Source organism: Passer montanus, unplaced genomic scaffold (genome assembly GCF_014805655.1).
Source record: "Passer montanus isolate IOZ18808 unplaced genomic scaffold, ASM1480565v1 scaffold28, whole genome shotgun sequence".
NCBI classification, from domain to species: Eukaryota; Metazoa; Chordata; class Aves; order Passeriformes; family Passeridae; genus Passer; species Passer montanus.
This window is the reverse complement of record NW_024367483.1, coordinates 1,644,891-1,667,324: the sequence shown is the minus strand read 5'-3', so window position 1 is coordinate 1,667,324 and position 22,434 is coordinate 1,644,891. Positions and strand designations below refer to the sequence as shown.

Sequence of the window (22,434 nt, the reverse complement as noted above, 5' to 3'; positions counted from 1 at the left end):
GTGGAAAAAAACCCCTCTGAAATAGTCTAGTTTAATATAAAGTCTGTTTCATAATGAAAGTTGTTTTCTCTTTTTTTTCCTGTGAGAAAGGATTTTTTTTTGTTACAAAAGAAATGATGCTCTTTGCTTTTGCAATCTAGCAGAATCCTGAATAACAGAGATATAATTATTGTTTAAGAGTTTTAACTGGTGCTAAGAAATTACATTTTATTCCTCATTTAAAACTCATATAAAACAAATCTCTTTGTTCCACAGCCCATCTTCTGTATTTTTTAAAAGAAATTATGTTGAAAGTGATTTTATTAAAATTGTCTGGGGTACATTCAGTTTTGTCTCCGTTGTAGAGCACAAGCACTCGATTGAAGTGATATTGTGGCAAATTTGGAAGTCAAAAAAGCTGTGTGTAGGAATTGCTCCAAGGACTTCAGGATCCATTGACTGGATATGAACTCAGAATATCAAAAAACTGATATGTTTTCCCTGAAAATTTCTGAAGGATTGAGATGGAGCATCATCCTCAACCCATGAGCAGAGTTTGGACCCAGACAAAATGTAGTCAACCACCACTGATTCTTTGATGTTTCAGTTGTGACAATTCATAATTTATTTTTATTTTATGCAGGTCACAAAACTAGTTTATTTCAGCATTTGGTTATACCAATACTCTGTTTTAACAACTTCATTTGAAAATATATTTTTATGCTCAACTTGAGTGGGAGCTGGAACTTAAAACCTTTGCCATTTTGTTACTTTCACCTGCCTTTTTTTTTTTTTTTTTTTTTTCTGCTGCTCCATGCTGCCAGTTTATTTCTTTTTTTTTTTGCCAGGCAAAGTATTCTAACTTTTCATGACAGCCAAGACAGCCAGATCTGGTCAATCAACAAAAAGCTTAAAGCAAAAGTCAATGCCTGATAACACCTGCCTTCACTGGGTAAATCACACAAAATGTTCCCAAACTGAGCCCCTGGCTGTGAAACCAGAGAAGGTTCCATACATGCCTGCAGAAATTAAACCCACACTCCTTTTCCCAGCCTTTGGTTCTCCTTCCACTGCAGCAATGATGAAATAGTGGATGATGTTACAATTCCATGTAGTATATATCAGTTAAGACAGACATATTTTAAGGGCTTTATGGAACTCACAGTACTATAAAAGGCCAAATTTTTATATTTCATAGATGTTTTTAAAGCAGCAAAACTTTTGCATAAGTTTCTTTTTGTCTTTGTGCAATCAGAATTGGTTTTTCAAGTGTCAGCAGCACCCAAGATGTGCCACAAGGAACACAGTAGCTGCAATATCAAGGATGTGGCATCTCCACCACCAGCAGAGACCCTCCAAATCAGGGACCAATTCACCAAAGTTTAGCTGAGCAAAAAGATAAGCAAGAACCATGATCCAAAGAACTGAATTATAATTATATTTTTATATATAATGTAATTATATACATATATATAAAGTATATATATAATTAATTATGCTGTCAGCAAGAATGTTGTTTTTGGGAAAAATAGGTCTCTCTGAGTAGATCTCAACAAATCTCTTGTGAAATTTAAACAAATTAAAATGAATCAAGGTGGATGGTACAGCACCAAGCCTGACAGAATTCAAGAAGGGTTTGGACAGTGCTGTCAGGCACAGGGTGTGATCTTGGAGCATTCTGTGCAGGGCCAGGAGTTGGACTCACTGATCCTGATGGGTCATTCCAGCTCACCATATTCTGTGATGCTGGGATAGATTTTTTTTGCTTGATTCCAAGTGGAAATGAATGCCTTTCTCCAGGGAGCAGAAAATGCATGGTTCCCAACAACCTTCTTATTGAACCAAAAGCAGATCTTATCACTGGGGTGATGCTACAGCATGAAGATGGAGGAATAATGACTGTAATTTGTCCAGGTGCTAACACACTGTGCCTGGAAGTTTCTTGCTGCAGAGTGCAGAGCAATAAATTACTAGCAGTGTATAGATGTTGAAATATCCAATCCATTGGTACATTTGCAGAAACTTTTTAGATACTCTACAATGACTTAATGCATTATTTGCCAACAATATAGAAATAGAAATGTTGAAATTTATTACAGAGCCACAGGAAATTCTTGGTCCTTAAGATGTAGCAGGAAACTTGCCATTCCTCACGTGTGTTCTGGATTCTCTTGTCAAATACAGCTAAGAAAGCTTAAATGTAATTAGGAACTAGCTAGGATGCCTTGTAATTAGGAACAGCAAGGCTTTATTTTTCCACTGCTGTTAATTCTTAGGATGGTTGCAATGCTAGTTGCTCGTAACTAGTACATTTTCAGTGCACTGGAACTGGGTTCTGTAACACTGATACATTTGCCTTTGGTCTATGCCCAGGGGTAACCAGTGTGGAGGGCTGAATGTTAAACAATCAGATTATAAACTAACATCAATTTGAAGACTTTCATCTAGACTTTCACTGTTCTGAACCTCAAAAGAAGCAAAGCAGCATCTTAGTATGGCTCTCTCTAACAGCCAAATGTGAATCCCCCAGAAAATTGTGTGAAGCTTGTCCTTCTCTTTAGTAACACTACCCTTACAGACTTAATTATGGCCTTTATTAACCTATTACTCTTTGTGTCCACCTTCTTGAAGACAATTATGTAGAGAATCTGTTTTCCATAATTCAGTTTCTTAAAGGAGAATCCAAGCATTGAAATGATATCTGAAAACTCTTGTTGTGAGGTCAGGAAGGAAGATTTGTTTACATCGACCACTTGCTCCCCTGAAAGAATACAGGAAAGAAGATGTTGTGGTGCACAATATTCTTTTTACAGCCTTAAAATATTGCTCATTTTGGTGATCAAGCCCTAATGACAGCTTAACATGGGGAAGAATGAAATGTCTCCCAATACACAAAGTAGGAAATTGAATATTTTGTCAGGTGTATTCTTTCACAACACAATGCTCAATGGGAAGCACAAAAGTCCCCAAAATTCTTGTAACACTTGTTGGATAGTGTTGTATGTATTTACTAGGGACAGAGTGATCTGCACCCAAATAAACAATTAGTAAGTATTAACAAGTATTAATTTTGTCATGAATCCGAATGCTGCTCATCTATTGGACTGTGTGGAAAAGGAACCAGTATAACCACATTAAGTAAAGTATTTTAGAATATGAGACTGGTTAGATGTCATGTACCAGTAGGAATGAACTAGTTACAGAAAAGAAGACAAAATGTCTGCATTTTTTCTCCCAACCTGTGCCATAGCAGTCTGGGCATCTCTCCCTTTCTACAAGGCAGGAAAAGCTTTATCCTCCCTGTTTATACAGTGTGCAACATATTTCTGTCTTACAGGTCTGTTTCACCACAGAAAATGTATTCTATTTAACATGACACTCAGAAGCCAGGGAAGTGCTTAAATGTCAAAACCCCATCTATGACTGGTGTGTCAGAAGTTTATCTCACGTTATAAAGTTGTTCCACAGCTCTGTGGCTCCCCTGAGAAAAAGTCATTTACCCTCTACACTGGAGCACAATTGCTTGAATATATTTACAGTGAGTAATCAGTGGTGAAGCAAATGCTAAGCTGTAGTTTCACCCTCCTTACTGTGGCTGCAACATGATTTAAAGTGTGACTTTTTTTCATCTTGACACTTAGTCTGTGAGCACAGATTACTCAGGGTGGGGCAATCAGGGTTGTGTTTCTTCATCCAGGAGCTGCAAATAAAGCCAGAAAAGTTCTGGGGTTCATGAAGTGCCTGTGTGCTGGCTCAGAGCTTGCACAGGGATCCCAGGGATGCCTTAGGAATTAGCTTTTCCATTTTTCAGATCCTGTACTGCTGTGGTCTATAACTCTAAAACTCCATGGCCTGTCAGCTACTGTTCTCCCGTTTTATTCAGAAAAAACAATTCCTCTCTGGGCCTAAAACTCTCTCAGGCTCTGAGAGATGTAAACAACAGTGATTTGGGGGGCAAGCTTATAGTAAATGACTTCATTACCTGAAACTGCAATTTGCTGGATCTTGAGCTAACAATTGTGATTTGCCCACTGGCAGCCATCTGACTTATGCACAGATCTAGGCCTGAATCCCATCAAAAATGTGTTTAACAACAGGGAGTAAGATTAGTACAAGTACACAGACAGGCCTGAGATTACATTTTAAGTTGTTACCCCTAATAATTCCATCATACCCCATTACTGTTTGGTTTGTTGCCTTCACTGTTTACAGCAGCTCTCAGGTTTGTCTCTGACATGCATAAACACAATTTCCATGCTGCAAGACTTCTCAGGTGTAGGAAGAGAATATTCTCAGGAATTCAGAGTACCAGGTTATCTTCTATGGCAGACCTAGTTAAGATGTCCCACTGGCCTTTATTTGAAAAGCTCCATTTTATTTCCAGGCTCCTTGGTCCCTCTCCTTTTGTTTAGTGTCCTTGTCAGCCTTGCTGTCATCTCCTAGATTAAATCCCTACAAGCATTCATTACTGTAGTGTGGGAATATAAACAACTCCTTGGACTACTTCATACCCGTGGAAAATGAATGGTGCAATATCACCCCTCAGTGAAATGGAATATACATCTTAAGCCCCTGACACTTACTCTATTTAGTTTAAAAGCTTCTTTATTCAAAACGTATTTTCCCTCTGTGTTTGAGGAAACAACTCCTTGGCTACTTAGTATCTCACAATAAGTGTCACATCCTCTGCCAAGGAAACGATTACTCCATTGCAAAGACAAATGACAGAGGTCTGAAGCAAATCCAAGGCAAAATGCCAAAACACAGCTGAAATTAGAGAAGCTGTGAATCAGCAATGCGCTGACATACATAAATAATTAGAGGAATTTATTTTGTTTAGCACAAGCAAACAAGGCTGCAGTGATGTATGATGTATTACATTCTTTCCAGGGGCTGCTGCTTCACAGGTACCAAACTGCAAAAATTACTCCAAACATTGCCACCTTTGGCCTTGGTATTTTTAAAAAGTGTCACAGATTTACATCTAATGTGTCCCATGGCTTCTGATTCTTATTGCTAAATTCTCCAGCATTTTTTTAAAAGATGAGCCAAACTGATTATTTTTTGTAACCTGAGGGTAGCAATCAAAATAAAAGTGTATAAGTAATAATTATTGTTCATTGTTTCACCAGTGAGATAAAATGTTGCTATCAGTATCTGACTATATGTAAATCTGTTACATCTATCTTGTATTTTATATGTAATTTTTCATTATCTGTCTGGATGAGGTTAGGCTTCATACCTGCATTATTTGTGTATTTCAAAGGTTTTTATTGAACTCTGCATTAATCCTTTACCATCTTAATAAACTGTTGAAAATTTCTATGTTTTTTCTTGGTTAGCAGTTGATTAGGAACTGTATTTAACATGAATTCCAAGTCAAATTCCATCTCATTTTTATCCCATCTCAAGGTATGTAAAATTGTCCTTTAACTAGAGGTATTAATACAGCAATATCTAAACACATCATCATCTTGTCTTAGCTGGCAATTGAAACAAATAGCTTTTAATTTGTATAAAATTGTTTTCCTATAGTATTTGATTGTTTTCTCACTGCAGAATGAACAGTGTTTCCCAGTAGCCAGTGGCATCTCTAGGACTATGTTAAGGGTACAGTTTTGAGGCTGGGATATTTGACTGCAAGACAGGAAAAGATTCAAAGGTCACAGGAAATTTAGAACAACTTTTAGCTTCAGCTGTATTTCCAAGGCTGTTGCTGTGCTAATGAAGCCTGTGTGGTGAAAACTGCAGATGTTTGCAATACAATTTAACTAACACATATAATTTTAATTAGATCAAACTTTGCCAAACCCACCTGCAACACAAACAGCACTATAAAGGAAATCTCTCAGAGCTGGTAGAAGAATGGGTCTAAGCAACAAGTTCCAAGTGCTTTTCTATTTGCTGTTCAGTGTTTCAGAGGATTAATAATAGTAATACTTTTGCATTTTCTAACTATCTGAGTTGCCTCAAGTGCTGTGGGACTTGAACATAATTCTTCTCTGTTCTAACTTTGAGCATTTGTACTTTTGGAGATGGAAGGTAAGAGAAAACAGCCTGGATGGTTATTATATATCAAGGCAAGTATAGTGCAGCCTGAAGTTATTCCACTGAGCAATTAAAATAGCTAATGTAGCAGCTGATAACTGATATGTTCTGTGACCTCTGTCAGAAACTTGCAGGTAAACCAGAAGGGAGGCTGTCTACATGCAGCTTTGCTCCTTGAAAACATTAATTAGAGCTTTCATATAAAATCTTTAGGATTAACAATATGAGGTGTCCAATTGATCCATAGCACTTTCAAGAGCATGAATCATAGTAGTAAAAAGCAGTAGGAACAACAACATTTTGTATTCTTGAAAGCAATTCAATAGATGGCATTTTATCTGTCATTTGTTATGCTGATCATGTAAGATTTGTTGTTAGAGACTTGTAGTGCTGTAAGCATCTCTGTTTTTTTCCCATGGTGTGTTTTTTTAAGGTGGCTTTTTTTTTTTTTTTGTTCTTATGAAAATAAGCTTAAACAAAAGCATGGCTGATTCTTTTTCCACATGTGACTATTCAGAGATGTAGCAACAAATTTTTTTTCTACAGTAGTTTCAAATATCAAGTCTTCTGGACATAACTGGGCGTGTAATTAAGGGATAGGATCACACTGACTTTTGTTAGTCAGTATGTAGGCTGAATTTGAAGGCCTGACAGGTAAAATAAATATTTGACTTCAAATGTATAATTAAGGTTAATGTTATATAGTACTTCGACAGACAGCAAATATTACTGGGATATTAACTGGTATTCCAAGACTAATTTTGGAATTAATAATGGATTTTAGGCCATGTTTGGGAGGTGTAAGATGCTGCTGAAGGGGGTTTGTTTGTTATTGTTACTTGGTCTGTGTGGACACCAAAGAAATGACCCTTGTCTGGTGCAGAAATTGCACAATTGCATGAATTTTCTTAGCGGGTACAATACTAAAGGAAAAGATTGCATTGTATTTTCCATTCTCAGAAAAGGAGTATTTCATGCTGAAGTCTCCCATTCATTTGAAAAGTGCCTTTATTACCTATTATAAAGGTACCTTGAAAGAGCTAAGCTAAAGCTCTTGTCTTAGTATGAAATCAGCTCCTACAGGTTTGCATCCAAACCTGGTGTCTTGGGTTTCATCAAGCAAGCACAGATGCCAGAGGATTTTCTAGCTAACAATCCCATTCTTCTGTCATTTCTGTCTAAATGGCTGGTAAGTCTTTTTACTGGTCTTTCCGAATGCTTTCAAAAGTATAAGAGGCCATAAATGTAAGAATTACTTTAAAATAACACTCCTTCAAAAAAGGAGATTACTCTGAAGCACTGTTGAAAACAGCTCTTCACTTGGTGTGAAATGAAACTCTCTTCAAGTGCCACTACTCTGCCTCAGGTACAGACTGGGCAAGATGAAAATGAAAATGACTGTTTTGAGGAACCAGAAGGTCATTGCATTAGTTGTAGGATTGATTTTTTGTGTGGAAGAGCATGGTCTAAATGCTCCCTAGCTCAGGATTTGGGACCTGGGTATTTTCACAGCTGCATGGTATGATAGCCCAGAGGATGTTAATTTCTGAGCACTGAAATTAAGTTTCATGTGAATTAAGAGCCTTCATTTATGTGCATTCTGCAGCACCTATTTGGGATTTGGAGCAAATCAAGTTATTTGTACAGATACATCTGTAATGTCACTTATTATTTGCAGCAATTAGTGTGACAGAATTTGACCTGAAAGTCCTGAAGCAAGAAATTCTAGGGTATTAACCCAATTTATTTAGCTCACAGTGTAGTTAATAAAGTAATCATGTTCATGGAATATGGCATTTTAAACACAGGTTTTGATTACATAGATGCAACACTTCCTGCAAATGATACGGAGGGTAGGAAACATTTGTGTTTTCTACACTCATATTTGCAGAGCTTGGAGGTTTGGCAGCAAGCCTGCAATATGATAAGGCTTGCTGATAGGGTTTTTGGTCTCTTTCTATTTTTTTTTTTCCTAGATCATCATAATTCTGAACTGTCCTCTGCAATTTACCTGTTAGAGTGCAATTTTGCCAATAGAAATCCTGCATTGTGTTAGGCAGGAGTCAAAGGGCACCTCCCAGCTGGCACAAATGGGAGTTGTGTTAGAACTGCTCTATGCAAGAGAAACAGGAATTTAATTTTTGTATGCTCTGCTTACTTGAGAATTAAAGACCTGGCATTTAATATTTTTTTGATTTTTTTTTTTTTTTTTTAACCTGTTCAGCATCTTCTAGCCAGGACATGGGACTAGGTTTCATAATCTGTTCTCTATGTTGATTAGGATTTTCTGTAGGGGTAGGACTAGATTTTTTTGTTGTTGTTAGAGTTCTTGGTTCAGACAAGACCGGGCTAAAAAAAGATGCTATTCTTGGATCAGCAGTTCTCTGAGAATTCACTCGGGTGAATAAGCAAGTTGTATTAATATATGATTGTTGTAGTGCATCTGATGACATTGCCTTTTCCAGATTCTTTCACAAAATGGGTGAGTTTAGTTAAAAACTGACTTAGAGGAAGGCTGCTCTATAAATTGCCTAAATTCTTATAATTTAAAAACTGGAAAATGTCTCTTCTGTGTTAAAAGTAGATGAGACAATAGCAGGAAGATCTGTATTATTTAGGATGTGGAGCATTGTGAGCAAATTTGCCAATCAAAGCTGGTTGAAAGAAAGAGACAGGAACTGAAGAGGTGGTCTGTATTTTACAGCTTGCTTCTACTTAATATCAGCTAAACTAGTAAGGATGTCATCTTTTCAGTTCCATTATTCTGGTCCCAGAAACAAAGAAATATTGAAAAAGGTTTAATGGTGGCATTCTTGATTTATATCAGAGAACCAGGATCAGTAAGTATTACTTTAAGCATCTCATCATAAGTAAATTGGAGAATTTGCAAAGAAAACTGTGAATATGGTCTTGTAAAAGAAAATTGTCATCTTCCCATCTCAGTTTCTTCTGATGGTTTTAATAAACATGGAGGGTCTGATATCTGAGAGTTTTTATTTAAAAGTTGATGGAGTTTACCATCTCATCAAGTTTGCTATGAATTTGTGCTAGAAATTAAATAGTGAAGTGGTTAAGCAGCATTTTCTAAACAACAGTTTAAGGGCACAGACGGTTTTGTTTTGCTTCTAAATCAAAATCTTAAAACTTTGCTATCACTTGCTCAGTTGCCCATCACCCACAAAGATTATAATGGCACCACAAGCTGCTGCAGGTCTGAAAAAGAAGAATTCATGGGCATTGCTCTGTTTCCCTCTGTTGCTCCTTCTGTCTGGGGTTAGGAATGGGAACCAGGGCAATAGCAAATTGTAGCAGAGCATCACAAAAATCTTCAGCCTGAAATGCCAAAGGTGAGATTAAACCAAAGGAAAAAAACCTGTAGCAAGTACCTGCCAAACATTATTTAGGTTTTTAGAGTAGGGTAAAACACCCCTCTTGGCTCAGAAATATTAATTTGCCCGAATTGCAACTGCCCCAGGGCTGAAAGAATTCTGATGTTGCTCTTATTTCTCATCCTGGTGATTGCCCTGATTGTGTGTCAGACTACAACTTTGTTGTGACCTTTTTTCTTCTTGTGCTGATCTGCTGGGGCTCTCAAAGAGAAGCATTGGCAGCCTAGGAGTTGGAACAGAGTTTTCTGTTTCTGTCTCTGAGCTTTGCTGCCTCTGCATCCTGGTTCTTCACTGCCCAGGGCTGTTTTCCCTTTTAGTTCCTTTGATATTGGCTCCTGTCTGGTGGACTCCAGAAAGGCAGAAGAAAAAAACCATGAAACAAAAACTTGAACAGTTGAAGGTATGGAAATGGAATGTATAGGGACAAGGAAAAGGAACATCCATTGACACCACTGAGCTATCACAAGTGAGTCAAAAGTGAAATACAATCTCATCACATGAATGAAAAGTGAAATATATTCTATCTACAAAAGCTGAATACAAAAATCTTGTTAATAATTTTTCCTGCAGTCAAGCCCTGATCCCCACTGTCCCTGTGCCAGACACAAAGTGAAAAAACTTTGAGGAAAACTTGTGTCCCACTGCAGTTCAGTGAGGATGACTCCTGAAGACAGCACATCCCCTAATTTTCTCCATTCCATGTCATATAAAATAGAATTGTCAAAGCTGGCCAAAAAAAAGAGGGAAGATATTACTCTGCATTGGAGAAGCAGCATGACAAACTGCAAAAATAGCAGTTTTGGTTTGCTGATGTGTGTGATTCTGTAATTGAGACTACTTCTCTAGTTTCTTAAGATTTTCTCTTTTTTTTTACCTTCATCTCCTACTGCTCTAACTGCCCCTGAGCCTGATAACTAATGTTTACAGAAAAAGATTATCAACTGTCTTTTTTTTTAAATCATGAAAATAATACAGCATTCCTATGAATAATGTAAGCTTAAAGAGGAAAATAAACCCAGCAATTTTTATTGTGCACAGATTTATTAGTATATGGTCAAAAAAGATTCTTATTTGCATGTTTTTAAAGATTACATACAAACATATTTAATCAAGTGTGATTGCTTTCATTGAATCTGAAGCAGTGCTGAGGAATGAATAGTCTTATCTGAACCACAAATCTACTGCTAAATAAAATCAATGAGAAGTGCAAAAGTCACTTGAGTTATGAGCTGACCCTGCTAAACAGGACTCCAGTGACCAGCAGCAGATTTCAATTATTGGATCACCTCTAGGACTGGATGCATAGTTTACAATTAGTTATTGATTTAGCCAACTTCCACACATCATTCTTTTGTCTCGAAACATAATGGTTTTGTCATTCTTTTTAACTCCCCAGCTGTTGTACAGCTTATTCCCAAGCCTAAATGTGGTTGTTTTTTTTCCTGAAGGATGTATCTTCTGAGTCACTTGTCTTGTAATCACTCAGTAAAGAAAAACTAGATTAAAAAAGACCTAATCAGGGCTGTTGGAACAGAGTTTATAAAGGTAGATAGCAGAGCATGTTGAAGAAATTAAGTTCCCTTCAATTAGAACCCAAGTTTTTATATTTTCAAAGGTATCCTTTCAATGGACAGAAGTGCTTAATCTTGTGAATACCGTTCTGTGCTGGAGTCCAGGAGCAGTACTTTCAAATGTAAATGGAAAAGAAGAATGGATACATTGTGAGTGAGATTATTGCAGTGAATTGCATCTTTGAGGCCTTTTTGAAGGGTGCAGACAACGATGTTTCACACAATAATAAAGAAAGTTGCTGCAGAACAGTGTCACTCGAATTGTTACAAATGCATTGTGCTTGTCCTGAGAGGTGTTTTGCAAAAGAAAGGCAGAGTCATCGTTGTCCCTGTCCCCAGCTGAAGGTCTTGAAGGGATTCTTCACCCACAATTCCTGAAAGCTTTGACAAATCTCAGCTTTGGAATAAGTGAATAATAGTAAGCAGCAAGCTAAAAATACTGCAGTGAAATGGATGAATACTGAAAACTAGCAGAGGGGTTTACTGTTCCTTTTTCCCATTTGTTATCCTAACAATTGCAACTGCAGTACGTGCTTGGAAAGTAACAAATGTGTTCTTGACTATACTGATCAGAGGACCTGATAGAGCAGTCTTCTGAGCAGCAAGAAATCGAGCTGCAGTAAGCATGCACTGTGTCTTAAATGGTCAGTGTATGTGGGTAAGAAGAGAGAAAAAGTCTTTTTTTTTTCCCCCACAAGTTCATCTTCCTGTGGGTGTGCAGTGAGGGCCAGCAGCGCCAGGGTGCCAGGCATGCCTAAAAATATTTTTCAGCTTTTTATATATTTTGCATATATCTGTGGCCTTGTGGTTTTTCAATATATAAATTTGTGTAGCTTCTAGTATATTTCTTGCCTCTCTCACAGTTTAGCAAATTCTTACCAAGATATACTTGAAATTCTGTACAGTTTTAACCTTAAGAACAAGAAAATTTCTGACTTTTTTCTACCAGAACTTGAGACATAACAGGAAATGGGGCAAAGAAGCCCCTGGATCAACCCCAACTCTGGTTTTCTTGGGCTGGCTTCCTTTCCAGGGCATTTAAAAACCAGAGTGTGCATCCCCTCTCATGGTGGATGGGACATCTGTGTGGCACTAAAGAAAGTGCTGAAAAATAATTTGCTGTAATGAGAAAGCTCTGGTGAAGCAGCTGTAGTCACTTGTTAATGCTTTTGAAAAAGCTGTTCCTTTGCATGGTATACCTTAATGAAACTTTGTACTAAATACTCCAAACTCTGGCCTTTGCACATATTCAACTGCTCCAAATTCAGTGGTGGGGCAAAAGGTTGGTGGGAGTTCTTGGTTTATTTAATTGGGAATTTTGAATAATTGTCTTCTCAAAGGAGGTTTAACAAGCTTTCTCAAGTCATTGCTTTCTGAGCCTGGTTGGTAACCAGGCATCAACATTTCGGCCATGTGCTTTTTTTTTTTTTTTTTTTTCCCTAGGTAAGGTGTGATGCCTTCAGGGAGTTTGAGTACAACCAGTAACTGAACAGGGATTTGGACTAGGTTTTTTTTCTCCTTTGTGAACTTTCTATACAGTTCCAGCAGGAAACCTGCAGAATGTTGCAGTTAATGTAGGAATGGCTTATAAAACATGGTGATGGAGGAAATGAATTCTGTTTAAAAATTGGGTATATCCAGGCTTGTTCCCAGTACCTGTTGGGTTTTCCTATGATTTTCCACTGTACAATTGTAACTATACCACCTTGTCCTAGTGAGATTAAACATATTCCCAAGTGTCTAATCTCATTTTGCTCAAGAAGAAATCTGTATTCCACATTTCCATTAATTCTGGTGGAGCAGCTGGTGACGGCTTAATTTTGTGTATTACTACCTGATTGCATGAGCTCTGGCTTTGTCACTTCTTCATCTGAAGTGAAAGGTCTAAGTGATTCACAAGCTAAATGAACCCCAGTAGTTCATCATAACGAAGTTTAATGACATGGTGTGGTTTTAAATGATGATGCTGGTTTTGCTACCAATTAGTGTTAAACTTCTCTGCGCCTCTTTATATTTTCCCTTTTGGGAGGGTAAACAGAAAATGAAAGTTGCAGGATGAGGCAGACTGACATGGGAAATAAACAAGTAATTTTTTGTTATGCTTGACATATGTTACCATAATAAAAAAAATATTGTCAACAGTCAGAAGTTTTAACAGATACCCAACCAAAGTGTTTACCAAGATTCTTGAGAGAGAGTTCTGCCAACAAGATTACTTGTTTATTATTTTAATCCAACATTATGCTCTGTTTGGCACTGCAACACAGAAGGCTTATGCCTGACTTTTGTAGTAGCAAACTTCATGCTTGTTTGGTAAAGACTTCAAGGCAAAGATAAGATTTCTCAGTTAATATTTATATTAATTAGATCTTTAAATATCTGGCATTGATTTAATAATGAAGTCAACTTGATAAAGGCCAACAGATACTACAGGAATAAACCCAAATATTTCTAACCTGAAACTGGTGAGCGTGGACCTTGTTTAGGGCACAGCTGGCTGCTCAAACAAAAGGCAATGGCTGCTCCAAAGCTGTTCCTATCTCAGGTGTGCATGAGAAAAATTATTATAAACTCAAGGCTCTTCAAAAGAGTGTGAGAATGATCTTCCAATTGTTTCCTTTCCTATAACTGAGTGACTTTTTTGTCCCAAGTGCAATGATTTAATCTGGATTTTATCGCATCTTCTGTAACATTAGTGAGACTTTTGAACACCTTTCAAAAAGTACTATGGGCACACAGATTTGATGTGGTTTCTGCCAGAAACTTGAATCTAAACACTCACGGCTTGCATGCAAGCAAACTTCATCTCTTAATTAATATCAGGAATTGCAAGGACAAGCAACTGCCTTTAATATTTTAGAAAGGAAAGGAAAACCAAAATCTACCTTTGAAATTCAAAATTTTATATTAATTAGAAAAGAGACCAGCAGGGAAAATAGTTTTTTAGATATTTCTTTTTGGATTACCATTTTTCTTGTATTGTACTGGCTTTTAAAGCTTGAGATGTCTTTTTCTGAAGTGTTTAGCCCTGACTATTGCCAGCACAACAAATGTCCTAATGTAACTAAGAGATACATTACAATCTGTAATTCAGGACATAAGTATTTGGAAATGTCATTTACCTAAAATCAGATTTTCACAGATTTCTAATCTCTAACAGAAATCGCACTCCCCAAAATTGGTAGCAATGAATCTAAGCTAACTCAAGATTTACCGAATGTCAAAATGTTTGCTGACAATAGCAATTCTTTTTCTCTCAAAACACCTCTCTGCTTTCTCCTATTCACTTGTCTAAGAGCTTCTTTATTCCTCTTCTTTGGAAGGTTTAACAACCATTATCTGTGTTGTACTCTCCCATGCCTTTCACAACATTTTGCTCTGCATTGTGAAGTCTCTTTTCTGTCTAGTAGTTAATTTTCTTTATACTGTGACCTTTATTTCTTTCCCTTTTCAGCCTACTGCACAAATCTATATTTCACATTCATAATTTTTCTTTTCCCATTGTGTGTTTTTTTCTCATTGCTTTCTCTAATTTTTCTGTCTTATTTCCAGACTTTTCCCTTTCCCCTGCTGCAGGTAGAACACATCTCTAAAATGGTGATTATTATTGACACTTTATTCACATCTGCCAACTGCTGCCTCTCTACTGGCAACTGAAATTAAGGCACCTAAACACAGGAGCTTTTTATACTGTCTGCCACTAATTTGTCACTGATATTTTGTTCTCATGGCTTCACATGCTCCCCCTCTGTCATTTTTTCCCCACAGATAGACTTTTGACAACGTGTCTGCACTGGCATTGAATCTCCACCTCTGTCTTCATATGATTATTTGATTTTACATCACAAAAGTATATATTGGTCTTTAAAAATGCTTGACTACTGCTCTCTGCTGTTGTCCATCAGCCCCTTCAAGTCCCCTCTCCCATGGCCTCTCTTTAGACTAACAGTCTAATTTAACATGCCACTTATAATGAAAATAAACCGCAAATATAACAAAAATGACAGAACATTAGAATTAACTAATTACTATTTTAGACCAGCACCAAAGAGTGGTCTAAGTTCTTGTAGTGCTGATCTGCTCTATCTTCTGATCTGTCATCTGTTGTGGTAGGAAAGTAAATCTAAAGCCAAAGAACAAAAACTGAAGTCTGGGATTCTGATGAAATGGGTGTGAGGAGATATTTCTCTGCTTCTGTTATGACTTACTTGCACTTTTCCATGTCTGACTGATATACAGATAAGAAAAATGGAAACTCCCCTCCAGATTAAAGCTGTGTGTGCTTGTGTGAGTAGCAAAGTTGAAACCCATTGCTAATCCTACTTAGAAATTCCATAAACTGCTCAGCTGCTGCAGCTGCACTTTGACAGTTACTGCTGTATTTTGCATCTGATGTGAGAAATATGGACCACAAGGGTAGTTTTATCTCCCTCCCCACAATTCCTTTAAACCCCCCTTTCAAGGCATCCCACTGGTTTATGTAAATTATATAGGTACTGGCTGGATTTTATTGGCATAGAAATTGTTTATTAATATTTAAGAAAGCTCTTTCAGAATAGATCCTAAATAAGAATAGTTCAGTTCCATTTCTTTGTTACTTAAAAGGGGAAAACTTGTATACCTGCGGATCAGTCACTGTGAGGGGAACAATTATGTTATAATTAACCTTTAGAGTTTAAAAGAACTTAATGATGGCCGGTGATGAACAGAGGGAGATGGGGTGATAACAAGGTTGAAGTTAATGAACTCTGTACAAAGGGATGCTTTAAAGTGCCCTAGGCAAACTGCAAAGCTTTTCTCATCTGCTAGAAAAAGAGATGCTTTGTTTTCACATAGATTTTCTTCAATACTATTCAATTTGGGAGCTCATCATTCTTAAGAAAAGAACACCTTTTTGTTGGGTGACATCATAATTTCTCTTCTTTAGGGATTTTTGAGATGAAAATCAAGATGTGCCATGTCAGAGCATCTATGTGTGTGTGTTGGAAGAACCTTTTCCTTATAGTGTGGCAGTGTAATCTACACAGTCAGTCCAGACTCTCTTTGGGACAGAATTTGTAGATCTCTGACACTTTAAAGTTACGTAAATTGCCTACTACAGTGTCTGGCAGAGCCATTTCAGATCCCTTGTTGAGTTGCTGCAGTGGATACCAAGAATTAATGTGGTCAGCGCAGTGGTCCTGAAGAGTTACCAAGAACCAGACCCCTGGCCACAGGGCTTTATGCAAGTTTGGGGAAGTCCAGCTTTTTTGCAAAAGAGGGTATTTATCGGTAAAACCAAGCTGAAGTTTTGGGATTCGTGTAGCAAGGCAAAGCACAGTAAACTTTCTATGAAAAGCCACCCTATTTTCTGTTTTCCCTAGCCAGCTCTAGGGGATGGTGGTGTGAAAATGGAGTGAGACATTGTAGGGGAAAAAGGGAGAGTGTGAGGGCTGACATAAAATATAAGAAGAGGTGCAAGGAAGGAATAAACCCACTGTGAATGATAAACAGGAAGGGAGGAGGTTTGATTGAAAGGGCAGTTAGAACAAGGTTGAGAAAATATAATCAAGATGTCTCTCAATTACAATCTCTCAATTTACAGAGATCTGTACTTGAACAAGCTATTTTTACAACAATGTCTGTGTGCTCAAATTCCTATCTATATCTTCCCAATATTTTTCCTGTGGAACTGCATTGTCTTGGTTTCATCTGGGATAGAGTTTATTTTCTTCTTAGCAGCTGGTGCAGTGCTGTGTTTTGGATTTAGTGTAAGAATAATAAAGGTAACGCAGCAGTGTTTGGGTTGTTGCTGGTAATGCTCAGCCCAAGTCCAGGACTTTTCAGTGTCTCATGCTCTGCCAGTGCACAAACAGCTGGGAGGGAGCATGGTCAGGACAAGTGATCCAAACTGGCCAAAGGGATATTCCATACCTCAGAAAGTTTGTGTATGAACTTTGGAGAGTTTTCTGTGAGGAGCTGGTTGTTACTCAGGGCTGGGCTGGTCATTGCTCAGTACATGATGAACAATTTTGTTGTGCATCACCTATTTCCCTCAGGTTTTGTTTCTCTCTCTCTTTTCCATTACAATCATTATTATAATTTTATTAATATACCTTACTTTTTTGAATTATTGGACTGTTTTTACTTCAATCCATGAGTTTTACTTTTTTTCCTTGATTCTCTACCCCATCCCACCAAGGAAGGGCAGGGGGAAGAGAACAGGATCTGTGTGGTCCTCACTTGCTGGCTGGGGTCAAACCATGAGGTGTATATTAAAGAAGGAAAAAGGAAGTGTCATCTCCAGCATCAGAGTGAAAAATAAAAACTTTTTCCTCTCATTTCTCCCACCTCTGCCAGTGGAAAATTAGCATGAGGTCTTTATCTGTTATTTTTCAATGCAATATTGGAAAACAATTGCCTTACCAATTGTGGCATATCAGCATAAATGTGGAACACTGAGAATTAGCTAGACCTCTTTGATACAGCAATTACTGTTTGTCATAGAACTCCTGCACTAGAATATAGAAAATTAAGCAGATCTGTTACGTGGCTTTTTTTCCCCCCAAAACTGCTGTAATGAAACATTGTAGTAGTGGCAACAAATCACAAATGGTAATTTGCACTCACTAGGCAGCCAATTAAAATTCTGTGTAAAAGCATTGGCAAGATAATATTTTCTGTCTAATATCATGGATTTTGCCTTAACTTCTCTTGTTCTGGGTGCTTTAAAGTGCCAATGCACATATCTTTCCAACATTTATTTGCCTGGTTGCCAATAGACTAACTTGGAGAATGGCCATGTTTTACATTCACTTACCAAATTTCTGCAGTATGTTGAGAAACACTGATTTTTATACTCTCTGATAGATAAAGCACTATTTGGGCTGATAAATATTCCACAAAAATGATTACAATATGCTTTAAAAACTATTAATTCTTCATCACAAAATTTTCACATTTTTAAATTTAGTTTAAAAATGCATACTAGAACTAGCATGGTTTTGCAGACCAAGGATATACAGACAAATATGAAAAAAAGGAAGTATTATCATTACCTTTCTACAACACATTTGGGATCAGTCTGGCCTTCAGTTTTATTGACTCTGCTTCAAAATTCATCAATGGGGAGATATCTTTGTTCTTTACCTCTTCAAAGTGCCACTCTCCTCAAGTCCATTTAGTTTGAACCCCTCTATAGAGTAAAATAGGCTTATTTTTCTTAATTAAATCTCTTGAGCAAATAATTGCATATTCTTATAAATGGAAAATTCCGTCTTGTTTTCAATCGTGTCAAAAAATATCCGAACATGTGTCAAGTTTTGTTACATGTTTCTTTTGAGACAAAGCACTGATGAGAGAACTGTCACTGGCACTCCAAGAGATGCTCACTAGAGAACAAATGCTGCTGCACTGGGCTTTGTCAAGCAGCAGCTTCATGTGTGGAATTCTCCAAGGAAGAAAAATCATTCCTACTTGAGCAATTTCTACACACAAACTGTAGTGTGAGTGTGCTGGTACCAAAGGGCTTTTCTGAAAAGTCTTTGGGAAGAGTTTTCTCCATGTGGTGCTGCTCAGGAGGAAAATTCTGTGGGGTAGCTGGTGCTGGAAATAATGAAACCAATTCATATTTTGTGCAGAAGCACACAATATAAATAAGTGTCAAGTTCTGGGGAGGAAAACTGTGTGGAGTGATCTCCCTGCAGGTGTGTGACAGGCCAAAGTGACTTGGGAAACCCTTGCAAAGATGCCTCCTCTCTCTGATTGTCACTTCATATAACTGGTGCTTCAAGCTTAGAGAACAAGAGCCTGACACAATCATGGGAGCATCATTTTGGAGTGCTTGGCTCAGAGAGGGGAAGGTCCTGTCTGCTCCCAGCTTAATGCACCTGTGGGAAGCCACAGGTTTTCCAGTGGTCCTGACAAGTTTTGAAACCACTGGGAAAAACAAAAATCCCCCTGAATTGCAAAGCTTAGCCAAGAGTTACTCTTTCTTGAGGCAGGCCCAGAAAAATGTGTCTCAGTTTATACTGTGTCCACACTGGTTTTTCACAGCTGTTTCTGTGTTTTCTTCAGCTACAGACTCTTAAGTCCAGCAAGAACTTCCCAGAAGAGGAGTCCAGATTTTCAGAAAAGCAGTGTTTGGAAAATAATGAGGCTTTGACTTTCCTAGGTATGCCTGACAGAGGTTTCAATCCATCTTTACCTTTTTTGTTCAGTAGGTTTCTGAGTTGGGAACTTTGGTCTTGAAAAATAAATCAGTCAGGAGCAGCAAATTGTTCTTCACTCCCTGCCTGTTCTGCGTATGTCTTCTCTGATATTGTGTCAAGCCTGTTTTATCATATAACAGTAACAAAAAAAAAATAATTGTGGCTTGATACTTGACTTAATCATAAAAGAAAAAATAGTAGGAATTATTTTTTTTTTCCTTAAAAGATGATCTAAACTTTCAGAGAATCTTTAAATGCTCAAGCAAAAAAAAAAAAAAAAACCAGCAACTGGAGAAACTGAAAACTGCATGTGGCTAAAGCTTAGTATTTAAAAAAAAAAAAATTAAAAAAAAATGCAGCAACTGGAGAAACTGAAAACTGCGTGTGGCTAAAGCTTAGTATTTCAAATGACAGTAGTACTGCTAAAGAAATGAGATTAGTGACTGAAATAAATAGCCTTAACCATGGCTTATTAGACCTGGCAGGGAAGGCAAGATTTAGGATTCCCTGACAATCACTGCAAGGAAATAATCTGATGGAAGTGCAAGGGCTGGTGGCTGTGGGTCTCACCCACTGCAGGAGCAGAATGAATACAGAATTTTAGTCTGTAGTTTGAGGGATGTTTATGTGCAGCAGTTTCACAAATCCTCTTCTTGCCTTAAACTTTCTCTTTGTGTCCTTGATCCCTTTTTTGAGCAGCATGTTGACGTTTTTTTGAAACACAATTGATTCCACTGGGCAGGAAAATACCAGATCTTTCTTCACCTCTGCATACCTGTTCTTCCATCTGTTAATTCTCTGAATGTCACTTCTGTCTTTGCCTCTGTTTGCTCTCTCCACCTTCATCATTCCTGACCTCCCTTGCTTAATCTTGTCCTCTCAGAGTGCCTAAAATCCCCTGGAGATGCTTCTCCTGGTCACAGGAGGTGCTCAGGAAGGCTGCCAAAGCAGAACAGAGCTGTTTCATTGAAGGGCTTTTTTAAGCTTCCTTTGAAACAAGCTGTGAGGGGGAGGTAAATGTCTGCAGGTCACCAGGATCTAATTGTTTCCCCAAGTCCTGTGGGCTGGCAGGGGAGTGACACTGCCACTTGTCAGCTCTTGCACTTCCTTGTGAGCCCCATCTGATGTTTCTTGTTTTGCTTTTCATTTCCTCCTGTAGTAGTGATTACATGATTATTTAATCATTTGTTGTACTGCATTTCAAGAAAGCCACTGCTACCCTTTCCATATGTATTTAGGAGAATGGAATTATAATCCTAAAATTTTTAATACCAAACCTCAAATATAGACCAAATTGTTATGTTCTCTACTGTGAGTTTTCATCTACTTGTGATATAGGCTAGAGTAAACTTTTAAAAAATAATTTCATAAAGGATAGGGAGTATGGAGAGAAAAGAGATGTCTACTTTTATGAGAAGCTGCTACTGAACCCCTGAAATAACTGTGGTAATGTTCTGTAACCTTTTCTAACCCTGATCTGGAAGCATTATGTTAAACCAGAACCTCTGTGACTTTTATCCTTGAATTCTTTACAACAGGAATCTTACAGGTGTAGGGACACCTGTGTGCGGGTGTAATTCCTTATTAATTTTCCACTTTATCTGCCAGCCTGAGTTTAGGGCAGTAATTTTGGAGGTTCTGCAGGCACAATGCTGCCCACAGAATCTATTTCCTCTGTATCATCTCAGGAGATGAGGTATTGTCTGAAGAAAAATAGTGTTCAGAAACTTCAAGGTGCAGAAGTGTCATTTACACAGTGTGACTTAGAGGATGGCACAGAGGGCACTTCACTGATCAAGGAGAAACACCAGCAGGTCCCCACTAGTGCTCTTCAAGTAAAAGGAAGCAAAGAAAAGGTCATACAAAAGGAAGTTAAGAAATGGGGGAAAAAATGTGCATCAGACAGGAGCTGTAATGGACAGAAGGCTCAAGCAGGCGATAGCAAGGCATTGTTAAAAAAATTGAATAAACTGACCATAAGTACACCAGCTAACTAATCTGAGATCAACAGATCCAGATGTGTTCCAATTGTTTATTAAGCTGTAGTTTTCCTTGTGCTAAATTTTTAAAAGTGAAATGATTGCTCAAAACCCTGAATGATAGTTGAGAAAAAAATGGAAGAGTTGGGATCACTTCCACAGGTAATGGCACCTGGTGAAAAATGAAGACAAAGTGTCAGGGGAAAAAAATGGATGAAAGGAAGATTGCAAATTTTAAAGCTCCATTTCTAGTCTGTCACTGTCAGGTGTAATAAAAACAGGTAAACACCTGCATGAACCTTTCAATACCTGGCAGACTCAGGGAATGGCTACTAAATCTGTGACAGGGGCTGTTCCACCTTAAAACTGGGTAAATTTTGACTCCTGTTCCATGATTATTCTATTAAACAGACATTGAAATAGCTTCTTTAGCTGATAGTTCAGAAATGCTTTCTTCTTGCAATGAGAAATGCAGATTAAATGTTTTCTGGTACAGTATGGGAGTGTTCAGGCAGGGCCTGAAGTGATTGTGATGCTTCTCAAATCCTTTGCAGGTTGCCACACATGGCACATTCAGCAGCTCTGTCCTGCTTCCAGGTGAGACAAATCCCAGATTTTCATTCTCCTTTCCCACTCCTGATTGCAGCTGCTTTGGAGAGGTACCCATGACTTAATCTGGCCAGACTCACAGTTTTGACAGCTGGGAGATCAGACAAGGAAGGGACAATGCCAGGCACTATCCCTGCCTGACCCTGTCAGTGTCACCTTTATGGGTAATAAAGGTGAATTCCAGCTTGGGTCAAAGTTTGAAAACTCTGGCTGTCTAAAAGACTTTTTTTTTTTTTCTCCAAGTCATGCCAACCTTTGTTTCCATGGCAATAGGAATTAAAATCTATTGGCAGCTTGTAGGCAGGCAGCAGATGACAGCTCTCAGTACCAGATTTCAGCAGCTGTCTTTCAAATAACAGTCCTAAGAACCCACTGCAATAACAAGTATGAAGATTTTACTACAATATTGGCTCCTCCTCTATGTCTTAAAAACAGAGAGAAAATGGATAAAATTATTACTTAGAAGAGTGTTTATGCCTTTCTATTGTCAGCTGCTTACTTGTGCTTTTTGTCTTCAGCCCTGCAGTGTGGGTAGGGGTAATTGCATACTTTCTATGCAATACATACATGATAGTGCAATTTTTGGTAATCAAAGAAGCTATTTGGTACCTCTAAAAGAGGGGAAGTTTAGATAAAGGAACTTGCAGAGGCTAAAACATTCCAGGATGTA

General features: G+C 37.9%; 1 long non-coding RNA gene across 1 annotated transcript; it reads left to right on the top strand.

Annotated features, from left to right (window-relative positions):
- Positions 1 to 5,867: 5,867 nt before the first annotated feature.
- LOC120504075 lies at positions 5,868 to 21,769 on the top strand. The gene is made up of 3 exons (XR_005627926.1): positions 5,868 to 6,021; positions 19,043 to 19,139; positions 21,710 to 21,769. It is a non-coding gene; the product is annotated as an uncharacterized LOC120504075 (long non-coding RNA).
- Positions 21,770 to 22,434: the final 665 nt, after the last annotated feature.